At 45.3% G+C, this 12,825-nt stretch overlaps 2 pseudogenes; both read right to left on the reverse strand.

Annotated features, from left to right (window-relative positions):
• Positions 1-719: 719 nt before the first annotated feature.
• On the reverse strand, positions 720-12,317 carry LOC105808470 (annotated as a pseudogene).
• On the reverse strand, positions 2,535-3,375 carry LOC105808466 (annotated as a pseudogene).
• Positions 12,318-12,825: the final 508 nt, after the last annotated feature.

Raw genomic sequence — 12,825 nt, forward strand, 5'->3', positions numbered from 1 at the left:
AAGTGTTTGAAATAATTTCATCCCAGACACCAGGTTTCTTCCATGATACACAGCTCCATGAAATTCGTTCCCATCCAATTGATAGGAATAAAAAGTAATTTTAATTTTTGTCTTTTTTTTGGTGGCATACAGAAGTGAAACTATCAGTTATTAATAGATTCCTTTAGTAATAAATGAGGAAAAGGAGAGGAAAAAAAAGATCTGGGATTTGCAGGATGCTGATTTCTACCTATGTTTCTGAGGGTGTGACTTCAAAAGAGTTCAATCCCACTTACACAGCTGTAATAATCTTTTGTTTAGATGTTAAAAAGGAAAATACTCGATGGACATAAAAATAGGCAAAAGATTCTTTACTGCAGATCTATTCCTCCCTCTGCACAAAAGACACAAAATGAACATATAATTGGGATGGCAACTCCGTCAGACAATTCAATTCACACGGCCACTTGTCCCCCACAGAGGTGAGGGGAACAGGTATTAGGGTTTAGTAGTCATGTTATATCAGTAACCAGATGTGTTAATGGCAGCTTATTTGAGGTCCATGCATTCTCTGAACACGTGTAGAAAAGCATGGCTGTTGTTCGCCAATGTCCCACATCTGAACACATTCAGCTACCACGGAAACTACAAAGGGAGGAAAAATATATTTGTTCTAAAATTCATTTACTGGGATTTTTAAGCACCCTTTCTTCTACAGAGTCCCAGAGTGTGGGAATATGCTAGGGACCGCTGTGTTTTCCAGCATGAGCTTCCATCCTCCGGGGGTCCTGGGAAGGACAGTGGACTGGTTCTAGAGCCCTCATGAAACGAAGGGTAGGCCCATTGGGTGGTGGAACATGTGTGGTCCCAAATCTGGCAATAGCGGCAGGGCGCTATAGGGGGTGGGGGCGGCAGGGCAATGTTCACCGCAGCCGAGGACCACTTGGGGGTAGGCTGAAATCGTTGGCAGATGCATCATCTGCTGCTGCGGAAGGAGAAGAAAGAGCTCCTGGCAGTGCTGGAATAGGCTCTAGCTGGATCCCAGGACCTGTGGTTCTGTCCTCCTCTTTTTCTTTTCCTCTGGCTGCTTGGGCTCTTCCCCATTTCACATCGAGTCTGTGGCCACTGACAATCAACTTATTAGAGGACTTCTCAGCAGCCCTGAGAAGGGTGCCCTGGGCAAACTGGATGAAAGCACACTGCCGTCCTGCACAACAGCGATCGTTAAGATCTCTCCGAACTGGTAGCAATGATTTCTCAGATCTGTCTCAGGAATGGTATCCCCCGGACCGCCAGCATCCAGTGTGGTGACAGTCTTGTCCTCGGGTGGGTCCAGGTGAGGCATGTCTGAAGCCTGCTTGAGAAGCTTATCTGCTGCAGGGTCACTGATTCCACAGTACTGGTCTTAACATTCTGATTAGCAAGGGTCACCTGGATCTGCGGGCTTCTTGTGTCTGCATGGATGCTCTTCTTTTCTCTGACATTCTCCTTTCACCCAGAAGGAGCCAATGTGGGGCCTATTCCTTCTGTCGTCGGGTCTGGTCTGGGCAAGTTTGAGTAGCATGTCACTGGTGGATGTGGCTTTTCCCAGCATGCCAACTGGCCATGTTTCATCAGAGTTAGAAATCACTCTCTCCGTATTGTGTGTGTAGTACTCTCTGATGCCACATCTGATGTTGGCACGCCATCTTTAAAAGACAATCCTGTGTCACGAACCGGGATGGGCAGGCCATACTCTAGGTCTAAGAGGGGGGTGTGACAGACATTCTTCAATTTTCTGCAGGTTTGGCACATTTCAGTTTTCTTGAAACGCATACAGACCCCAGGGCACCAGCAAAAGACTGTGAATGTCCTGGCACAGATTTTGCATTCCTTCCTGCACTTCTCTTTCTCTCTCTCTTTTTATTTTGCTGTGTGATTCTTTTATTTCTTAACATGCACACAGAAATGGACCAAAAAGTATGTCCACCTAGAAAAATTGACTCCAACCAAAAAATTTAAAACAGGTTTCAATGAGCTTATATTTCCTGGTGTATTACTCCTAACCCTAAGGGTTAGTAATGTACTATCCACTTACATGCCCATGTCCCTGACACAAGCTAAGGGGCTGGAAAAAGAAACGCAGAGCTAGGCATGGTGGCACATGCCTGTAGTCTCAGCTTCCCAGGAGGCTGTGGCGGGAGGATCACCTGAACCCAGGAGTTTGAATCCAGCATGGGCAACATAGTGAGACCCCATCTCTAAAAAAAAAAAAATCGAAACAGTCCATGTAAGTATGGGAAGCCAAAGCATTGATGAAACCTAAGATTTCTCAGAAATAAGTGGTGAGCCTCTAATCCTACCTGGAGAGTGCTTTTCTGGGGATTTGTCAGCATGACTCTCAATCTCACAAAGCACCTTCAAAAACTGGGCTACCCAGTATCACAACTATGGCAGTCAGTCCAACAGGTGGGAAATAACGGTAATTTCCATGTAAATAATGGTAGAAGCTAATCAAGGACCAGAGGCTGAGACTGCCCGTGTGTCCCACAGTTGGAAGAGTAAGTAGTTGAACCCTACGTCATTCTCCACTTCTTGGCAGATGGTTGCTCAGATACATCTGGTACCCCTGCTGCCTTCTGTTTAAAGAACTTTGTATTCTGGGCACTCTCTTGGCCCCCTGCTGAGTGGAAGGAGGTGGTGACTTAATCCACAAAGTGGATGTATTTGGTCCAACCAGAGCGTCCAAAGTTCTTGACCTGCATGACTTTGGGAAGAATGGTTTTGTTGAAGTGATCCTCCAGGGTAGGGGCACTGAAATCTCTCTGTATTCACCCTCATCCATAAAGAAGGCGCCCCAGGGATGATACTTCTGTAAGAACTATTTGTCCTGAAGAGCTTTGTTGGTAATGACTTCACCGTTTGCTTGAAGCTCAGCTCGCTTCTCTTGCTGCTTTCTCCTTCTCAAGCAGTTCTCCATCTTCTCTGTCCCTCGATTCTAAAAAGCTCCCCAACTTTCCATGCCTCGCATTCATCCTCGTCACTCCCGTCAGCAGTATGGAGGGCACCCGTGCAGCCAGGGACCACTTGTTCTCCTCCAGCTCGCCCTTGGTCTCCTACAATCTCATCCTCGGTCTCCTACAATCCTGAGCGTGCACTGGCGCCTCTCCCCAGCCAGGAGTTTCGCTTCCTGCTCCGGTGCCTTCTGCTCAATGCTTCAGCCCCACGTTCTGGAACTGTCATTCGGCCCTTCTTCCTCATGCAGCCCGGCTTGCTCATGGTGGGGCTCCAGCCCACCTTCTGTGCGCTCAGACTCTGACCCTGCGTGCCCTCAGGACATCCTCGTCGTCCGCCCCCATGACTTCCCTCTTCATTTTCTCCTGTCTCCGTGACACATCCGCCACTGCACTGCTCCATCTTCTCACCCTCCATTTCTTCCTCCTCTTCTTCACCGCTACCTCCTCATTCCATGCCCCAAACGTCTCCTGCTTGCAGGCTGCTTTCGCCCATCTCGTCAGGCTCCAGGCTGTTCTGACGTCCAGCCAATCTCTCATCCCATCATCACTGATCCCGTCCTGTAAACGCTGCAGCCGGGCTGGCTACACTCCCGCTCCTCCCTCCTGTTCCTCACCTCTGCCTCTTGTTCTTCAGCTTTTTTAATGGACAGAAATTCCTCATGCTCCTCATCTGAGGACTCCACAGGGTCACAGTCTGGCCTCTTTTCACACACATTAACATTTGACCTTCACTTTCTCCGTGGACATCTCCCCTTTTTCATTGCAAAGCAGATGGCCCAGCATAGACTGAATGGGCGGCTGCTTCATGAGTGTGTCTGGGACCAACACGCTGATGGCAGCAGCAGCGATTCCCTAAACCAACTGATTCCAAATGGTGAGAACCGTTTGTCGTGAGCACCTGTCAGTGGACATGGAAACTCCTTTCCACGTGGGTCCCCGAACCACTGCTGCACGTACTTTTCCTTAGTCATCCAGATACGTGGGTTTTCCAAAGGCACAGAATGTGAAGTCCACATGCTCCCAGTTCTGCCTGTTCCATGTGTGGAGCCCAGAGAGGTCGCCACCTTGAGAGCACCCGGAGGCCACAGCTGCTGCCAGGGTGGGAGGTGGGACTCTCCCAGTCCTGGTGTCTTCCCTGCAGAGGAGGAGAACTTCTATCTCAGCCACCCGATCAAATCAGCCCATTCCCCGCTGGTGAATAGTTTAAAGATTTGGGACTCACTGCATCAGCCAAGTCCTTGCAGGCTGGCTCCTAAGCTAGCCTGGATTGGGTACCAGGGAAAGGGTGTGCCTAACTTCAACTAGAGCAGGGATTCTAAAGGCCCCATAGACCCAACTACAAAATTAAACTGTCAAGTCTCTATAAATGCACACCCACAATTTCTGAATGTTTTTTCCTACCTCACTGAGAGTTTCCAGTCAAACAGTGCCAAAACCCCACCCTCTATATAGCTAACTATGGAATTAGTGGATATTTCTTCATTCTGTAATCAAAATAGTTTAGGCATGAGGGCCTTTCCCATGGATAACAGCAGTGGCAACCTTGAAGGCAACGCTGCTTGTATTGTCCTTGGTATTCAGACCAAACTGCTTGCAGAGGTTCACCAGTTGTTGATTGTCTTGGGGAAATGGGCCTCTGAGCCTGGGGTGGTGACACTCAACTCCCAGCCAGATGTGCCTGCGGGTGACTGACATGTGGGTGGATTCCCTGTCCCAGCAGGTCCTGGCCGTGTCCCTCTGCCTGGGATTGAACACACCGAGTCAGAGGTTCTGAACCAACTCCCCACCTGAGTGTTCAAGTCTGCTCCACAGGTGACACAATGGAAGCCCTCTAGTGACCCACTGGCCTTCACCCCTGCTTCCTGGCCAGCTCCTAGAACCCTAGGAATCTCCAGATTGATGGATAAGGGTGTTTTTTGTATGCTAATGAAATAAATGGTGGCTGAGGACCTTTAGATAGCTTCGGGTTGAAAACTGGTCACCAGAAAGACCAAGGCATGATTAGAGGGCTGGAACTTCAGACCCACTCCCCCAGCCTCCAAGTAGGGGAAGAGGGGATGAAGGTTGAGTTGATCACCAATGGCCAAGGATTTAATCAGCCATGCCTACATAATGAGGCTTCCATAAAACCTCAAAGGACTGGGTTTGGAGAGCTTTTGGATAGCTAAAGAAGTGGGGTTCCTGGAGGGTGGTGCCCTGGAAAGGACATGGAAGCTCTGCACCCCTTCCCCCATATCTTGCCCTATGCACCTTTTCTATCTGGCTGTTCCTCTGTATCCTTTATAATAAATGGGTCAACGTAAATCAAGTGTTTCCCTGAGTTCTGCAGGCTGCTCTAGCGAATTAATTGAACCTGAGGAGGAGGTTGTGGGAACACTTGATTTGCAGCCAGTGGTTCAGAATAGAACATCACTTAATGATTCTCCTCTGTTTTTACTCCTGAGTTTTTTCTGCAGCCACCAGGCCAAATCCAGGGCAGGCAGAGAACTGGCACTTCCTGTGCTTTGTTGGAATTCAGGTGAGTCAGGAGGTGCCTGAATGTAGAAATGTTTGTTTGTCTGCACTTCTGGCTCCCAGTCTTATAAATAGCCTCCCGATCTTGTTTCAGCTTGCAATATCTTCTCTTTTAAAAATTAAAAAAAATTTTTTCTTATGTTCTCTGTCCGGTCTTGGTTTCAGTTCTTCTTCTGTTTGCATTGATTTCCATTTCAGCTAGGCAGCTTTCCTCCAATGCACGGTGATCCTTGGCTGCCTAGTCATACTGAAGAGCAAGGTAACTGAAGTGCTGCCTGACGTGAGGCCAAAGTGGGAGGATCGCTTGAGCCCAGGAGTTTGAGGCCAGCCTGGGCAACATAGCAAGATCCCATCTCAAAACAAAACAAAACAAAAACAACAAAATACTGCTGAGAGAGCTGTGTGTGAGGTGTACTGGAGGTGTGCTGTCAGGGTGATGAGGCAGAGTGCCAGCCACTCTACTGGAATAACTAAATGTCTGCATTTATACATCTTTTCTCCTTGGCAGGCAAGTTTCCTCAGAAAGGAATCCTCCAATCTGGGCCCCATATAGGAGAAGAGGTTGAGAGATCTCACCATTCACTTGAAGAATTTCACTCACTTTCCCTGGTTTTCCACAAGAGATTCCATCCCTGCTCTCAGCAGTGCCTGGGATCCCTGAGTCCAGAGCAGCATTGCCCACGATATACAGCCACTAGCCATTAGGCCAGGCGCAGTGGCTCACGCCTGTAATCCTAGCACTCTGGGAGGCCAAGGCAGGAGGATCGTTTGAGCTCAGGACTTCGAGACCAGCCTGAGCAAGAGTGACACCCCCCCATCTCTACTAAAAATAGAAAGAAATTATCTGGACAACTAAAAATATATATAGAAAAAATTAGCCGGGCATGGTGGCGCGTGCCTGTAGTCCCAGCTACTCGGGAGGCTGAGGCAGAAGGATTGCTTGAGCCCAGGAGTCTGAGGTTGCTGTGAGCTAGGCTGATGCCATGGCACTCTAGCCCGGGCAACAGAGCCAGACTCTGTCTCAGCAAAAAGAAAAATTAAATTTACAATTTAGTTCCTTGGTCACACAGGCCACATTTTAAGTGGCTGTTGAGCCACTTGCCAAAGGACAATGCAGATACAAAACATTCCCATCATCACAGAAAGTTCTATTGGACAGTGCTGGAGACTGAACCTCGGGTTTTATACTTGGGGAGAAGTACTTTCCTAACTATACTGTTGGAGGAGGGTATCTGAAGTTTGATTATTCTTTATACAATCTTTTCATTAATTCTTTAATTTTTGATCCCACCCTGAACCCAGCTTCAGAGGTACCTGAAGGTCCCCTTTGTTGAAACTTGACTCTTAACCACCCCCCACTCTAACACACACACATGCAGGCAGTAGGTCTCAGCTCTCTGTTAATTACCTCTTGTCCATCTGTCTTCATCTTCCCTATCCTACTCCATCACTATCACTCTATTGGATTTTAGGCAGGGAGCAGAGATAACATGTGTGCTCGATCTGCCATGTTAAACCTGAAGTCCTCCTGAGAATGTTCTTCACATAATTGGTGACAAAGGGAATGAGTAAAAAGTGGTCTGTTGTTTAGATTTGTCAAGCTTTGTCCAAGGTTTGCTCCTAAATGTTATAGTTTTCACAAAATTTTTTCATCTCTGATTTCTTCATATTCCATTGTTTTATTTTTTTTCCAAAGATTATTTGAGAACTTACTAAGGCAAGGCACTATTCTAATTGTAAGTTTTCTTACTTTACCCTCCCATTTCATGAACAATATTGTTGCTAAACAGTTCAGTGAAAGTTTAATAATTACATATGGTAGCAAAACGTCATGAAGGCAAGGTTATTTTCATTTTTTCTTTTTTCATTATTATTATTATTGGAGACAGGGTCTCACTCTGTTGCCCAGGCTGGAGTGCAGTGATGTCATTACAGCCTTCTCCTATGCCTCAGCCTCCTAAGTATCTGGGGCTACAGACACATGCCACCACCCCCAACTAATATTTAATTTTTTGTAGAGATGATGTCTTGCTATCTTGGTTAGGCTAGTCTCTGGCTTCAAGCAATCCTCCCCCTCAGGCTCCTAAAGCGCTGGGATTACAGGTATGAGCCACCACCCCTGGCTAGGCAAGGTTATTTTCAATTGACTAAATATTAGTGTCCTTTACCCACAGCCTGAAGAGTCACCTAGCTGAGCTCATCCTATGTAAGCTAAACCTGGGACAAGCTTAAGACCGGTGAGTATGAGAATAGATATATGTGGATATAAAGCACTGAGTTTGGAGTGGTTTGCTGCATAGCATTATGTTGCAATAGCTGGCCAACACGATGGGAAAAGGGTCTTTACAAACAGGATTGTAGAATTTTTTTTTTTTAAATATAAAGGTATGGGTTAGTCACCTATGTTTAGGAGAAAAAAAATTCTCTACAGTAGAAATCTCTGTCTCATCCCTTTTTGCATTTTATCTAATGGTGTCTATCTAACATAATCTGCAATAGCAACACCACTGTGTTTTAGGATTTTAAAGGTCATAAGCACATGCTGTAGGACACTCTGTAACATCACTACTATTTTTTCCTTTCGTTTGAGAAGGATATTTCATTAATAGGCAGTGAGTATTACACAAGTTACATCAAGATCTGTGTGCCTCTTTCCCAAAAGGTATATTACAAGCATTGTTACAAAATCAGAAAGTACGTATTGTTTACAAAATTCTTATGAGAGGAGTCCTTCTTTGCCCAGAATTATGCTTGCTTGCCTCTCAATGTTTCCACTGAGTTATGATAAGATGTCACTCAGGACCAAAAGTTTCTGCCCTGGGGGGTGTATAAAAAAGTTATTAATAGACCATCTCTCCATGGAAGCAGGAGCCTACAGAACTTTGCTGTGGATTGTGGACCAACTCCTCAGTGTCTCTGCTCCTAGGACCAAATGAACCACACTCTCTTGGAAGTTCTGACCTTGGATAGCAAGGGCACTGTGCCGAGAGCTGGAAGCAGTCTCTATCAACATCGTCCCGGCCAGTGAATAAAGGGACAAGGCGAGCTCCTTTGGCTGCTCTATCTCTTGTCATACTGAAATTTTAGCTTCACTGGAATTGAAAGAATCAGAGAAAGGTCTGACCAGATCGGGGCAGCATCCCAGTATTTGGCAGAAACTAAAACAACACCTTGGTAATAAACACTAATTCTTAAAGCATATGAGCTTAGATCATTTTACAAATTAATATTCATATACATTAGAAAGACTCTGGAATATGTGTACTAGTTTTAAAAAAAACCCATGCTTTCTTTAAAAACACTAAATTGAAACTCATTACAAAGAAAAGGGTTAATACTAGTGCTGTTATGATTATCAGGGGCTGTAATATCCCTTTAGGAAGCCATGTGTGTTCATCTGTCCATTTGTTCATTCATGTATGTAAAAACTACGGAGCACTGACCTTGTGCAGGCACCAAGCTGAATGCTAGAACACAGAGGTGGGCAGCTTCCAGAGGGGTTACCTGAAGTCGAGGGCAAAGCAGACAATTAGAAGCTATTATGAGCGGCATGGTCAGTGCTAACGGCTGGGTGGGATGAGAGCACACGGTCTCCCTAACATGGTGGTGGTGTCAAGGAAGGCTTTTGGACAGAATTTAAATCAAGTCCTGATGTCTTTCATAGTTCCATGATGTATGCATTCTCCCTCTGTGACTACCACGGGCTTCGCAGCTCACCATCCGCCAGAGGAACTGCTCCTGTGCTGAGGGACCCTCTGATGACACATACAGGCCACCTCTCTTTTCCCTGAGCATCTGCAATATCTAAGTGAGCCTGGCTTCCGTACTGTATTTGTTCTGTCATTCCTGCTCCTGAGCCTAAGAATCACTTCTGAGAGGAAATTTTTGCATTTGAAAATGCATGTTGTGTGAAATGTAAGTGCTTCCTTCCTACTTTGCAAATTCGTTAAATTCACTTTTCATGTAGTAAACTTACTGAGAAGTAGAAATACTTGTACTTTCTAAACTGAGACAATTAACTAGCTAGTGGAAGACAAAACTGGTTCTAGATACATCTGATAGGTTTTAAAAAGAAGGTACTGGCCGGGCACGGTGGCTCACGCCTGTAATCCTAGCTCTCTGGGAGGCCGAGGTGGGCGGATTGTTTGAGCTCAGGAGTTCGAGACCAGCCTGATCAAGAGCGAGACCCCGTCTCTACCAAAAATAGAAAGAAATTAATTGGACAGCTAAAAATATATAGAAAAAATTAGCCGGGCATGGTGGCGCATGCCTGTAATCCCAGCTACTCGGGAGGCTGAGGCAGGAGGATCGCTTGAGCCCAGGAGTTTGAGGTTGCTGTGAGCTAGGCTGACGCCACGGCACTCACTCTAGCCCGGGCAAAAGAGTGAGACTCTGTCTCAGAAAAAAAAAAAAAAAAGGAAAGTACTTTGTTTAAGTGGCACTACCGGGACATGTGTTCGTTCTAGACTGCCAGGTAAAGCAGTCCAACAGGTGTTGGGAGGCAGATGTTCCCCAAATGCTTAGCCCTCAGGAAGAAAACATACCCAAATATATGGCATGTTTCCCCTGAGTATCAGCAACTGAAGGAAGTATTTTACCATCTACTACCATGATTTCTAAATACAATTTTAAAGCTTTTAGTGAATACCTACTACACTGCAGACAGGACTAGATATGGTGATGAAAGATAAATAAACCCTTGATGTATAAGCCAATGCTCTTAATTTATTAGTTTAAGTAAGGCTAAACATGTTCTATAGCTAATCTTATCCGTCCATAAGTCTTCCTTTTCTTTTGGGTTTAAAGAGACTCACCACACCCAACTGAACCAGGAACGTACTGAGTGTAACCGGTGGCCAAGTCCTGCTGATTCTTCTGCCCTGTATAGTTTCAAAGTTGTCTTCACTTTATCTTTGGCACCATTTTCCTCTAGGCCTATAGAATTTGTCATCTTAACTACTGTCCTAACATAGGAACTAATCTTTCTGCCATAGTTTGGCCCTTTCCAATCCATCCTTGTTTAACTGCTGCTAATGGGATCACTCAAAACTCAAAAGATGCGTGAAATCCTTCAACGTCACCCCAGCCTTCAGGATGCCACCAAACACTCTTGCACGGCTCATTGCCTTGTCTTGTCTCACTGTCGTTGCTCCTTTACCATGGGCACTCTGTGTTCCAGTCATACCTGACCATGCCCTTTCTGAAAAGCCCCAAGCATCCTCGTGCCTTGCTGTCCCGGCACAAGCTCATCCCAGGCTGCATCTCCTCAACCCCTGCCCATGGCCTTCAATTAACTTTCTCCCCTCACTTTTTTATTTCACACAAGTTTACAAAGTTGTAAGATTAGTACAACAAACCCTCACATGCCTGTCACTTATATTCACCGGTTGTTAATATTTTGCCATATTGTGCTTACTTGCTCTTGCCCGCCACACACACATATGTACCTTGCTGGCCATGTGAGAGGAAGTTGCGCACTTATACTTTACTCTCATATTCTTCAGCACGTAATTCCTAAAAATAGGACGTTCTCTTACATAACCACAATGCAATGATCACGCTCAGGAAATTGAATACTAACATTTAATTTGAAGATGCAGTTGATATGCACATTTCTCCCCAACTAGCTTTTATTTATCTCTCAAGACTACAATCTAGGAAAATGACATGACCTTTTAACACACACACACACACACACACACAATGCATTGGTTGTCTCTCTTCTACAAGTTTAGTACCTTTTGTATACTTCTATTGAAGCACTTATAACACACCATTACATTGTCTGTTTTCTTTTCTGTAGTATCTAAAACTCAGCTAGACTCATTTTAATTCCTAATTTATAGGATTATATACTGCCTGGCACTAGATGATGACTGAATGGGTGAATGAATGAATGAATGAATGGTGATATTCAAGATTCTCATTCTACTCTCATTATGATTGGCCAATGTGTGTCTCAGAACATTCTGGGCAGTACCTCATGTGTTTTTAACTTCACCTCTTATTTCAAGCACTGCCGTGGTGCCCAGTCCTGTGTAGGCTTCTACTAGCCTTGTGCACATGCGCCCTGACGGCACCTTGCTTTGGCCTGTGCCATCTAACTCGTTTCTGGCCTCGAGGCTACGTTGGTGCTATGATTGTCCTGGGAACCACTTGGCACTCAGGTACATGCAATCTGGAAATGGTGGTGGAGGGGGTTAGTGAAGGCCTTGGAAGGTCACCCTTGACCACTGAGGGCAGGAACTCACAGAAAAATGCTTTCCTCATTTTGATCCCAGGGTGGCCAATTCTGAGGTGCATTTTATAAGGTTCCTCAGAAGCTCCCACAGGATTAAGTAGCAGATATTTGTAACGGCTGCCAGTTTGAAAAAGATCCTTGGTTTGGCTTTCCTTCCTTCCTGGGGCCAAATTCTTCTGTCCCTCACAGTCTGTTCCTTGGTGTCACATTCCCAAATAAACTCCCTACATCCAAGTCTTTGGTACAGGCTTTGCTTCCAGGAGAGCCCAGACTAAGAGAGCATAGTAATGTAAAGAGACCATGGGCTTGGGAGCCAGACAGACCTGAATTTGAATCCAAGTTTGGTCATTCACTATCCATGACCTTGGGCAGGTAATTTAATGTCTCTCAGTCTCACTTTCCTCACTTTATAATGAGGATAATACTTACTTTGTAGGATTATGGTAATTAGAAATTCTCTTTCTAGGTATATATATATATGCATGATACACACACACACACACACACACACACAGGATATATATAAATTTCTAGAGTAATGACTAACTATAATAAACCACGTTGGGTCTGTCCAGCATAGGAGCCATCTTCGCCCTTCCCATTTCTCTTAAAATTGACTGCCCCTCCCCTCAGATTCCTGGGGGTGGGTTCATGTGCTCACATCTTTACTAGGTTTTGTGATCTGCCCCCTCTCGCCACAGCTAATTGCCCTATGAATAGATTCTTTCTCTTGAGAAGAATAGGCAGTTATCTCTCATATGGCTTTAGCTATAAAACATATACCCAAGATCTGTGGAGGGGCCATATTTTGGCACATGGAAGAAGAAGTACAAAAATCTGTCTCCAGAAAGAAACAAAATTGAGCATAGAACTTCGTGAAGCAGCAGAGACAAGAGACAGAGGGCACAAAGACAAAGAACTTCTACGAGTTTTGACGGCTTCCAGTTCCGGGGTCCGTTCCCTGGTTGAGGCCTAGCTGCATTCTTCCACCTACATCCCTCTTTTGCATTGGCTGATTTTGGTTGCCTTTATTAGCAACCCAAGTTCTAACTAATGTACTGAATACTACATTAATACATAGACTAAACAATGCCC

This window comes from Propithecus coquereli, unplaced genomic scaffold (genome assembly GCF_000956105.1).
Source record: "Propithecus coquereli isolate 6110/MARCELLA unplaced genomic scaffold, Pcoq_1.0 Scaffold175, whole genome shotgun sequence".
NCBI lineage: Eukaryota > Metazoa > Chordata > Mammalia > Primates > Indriidae > Propithecus > Propithecus coquereli.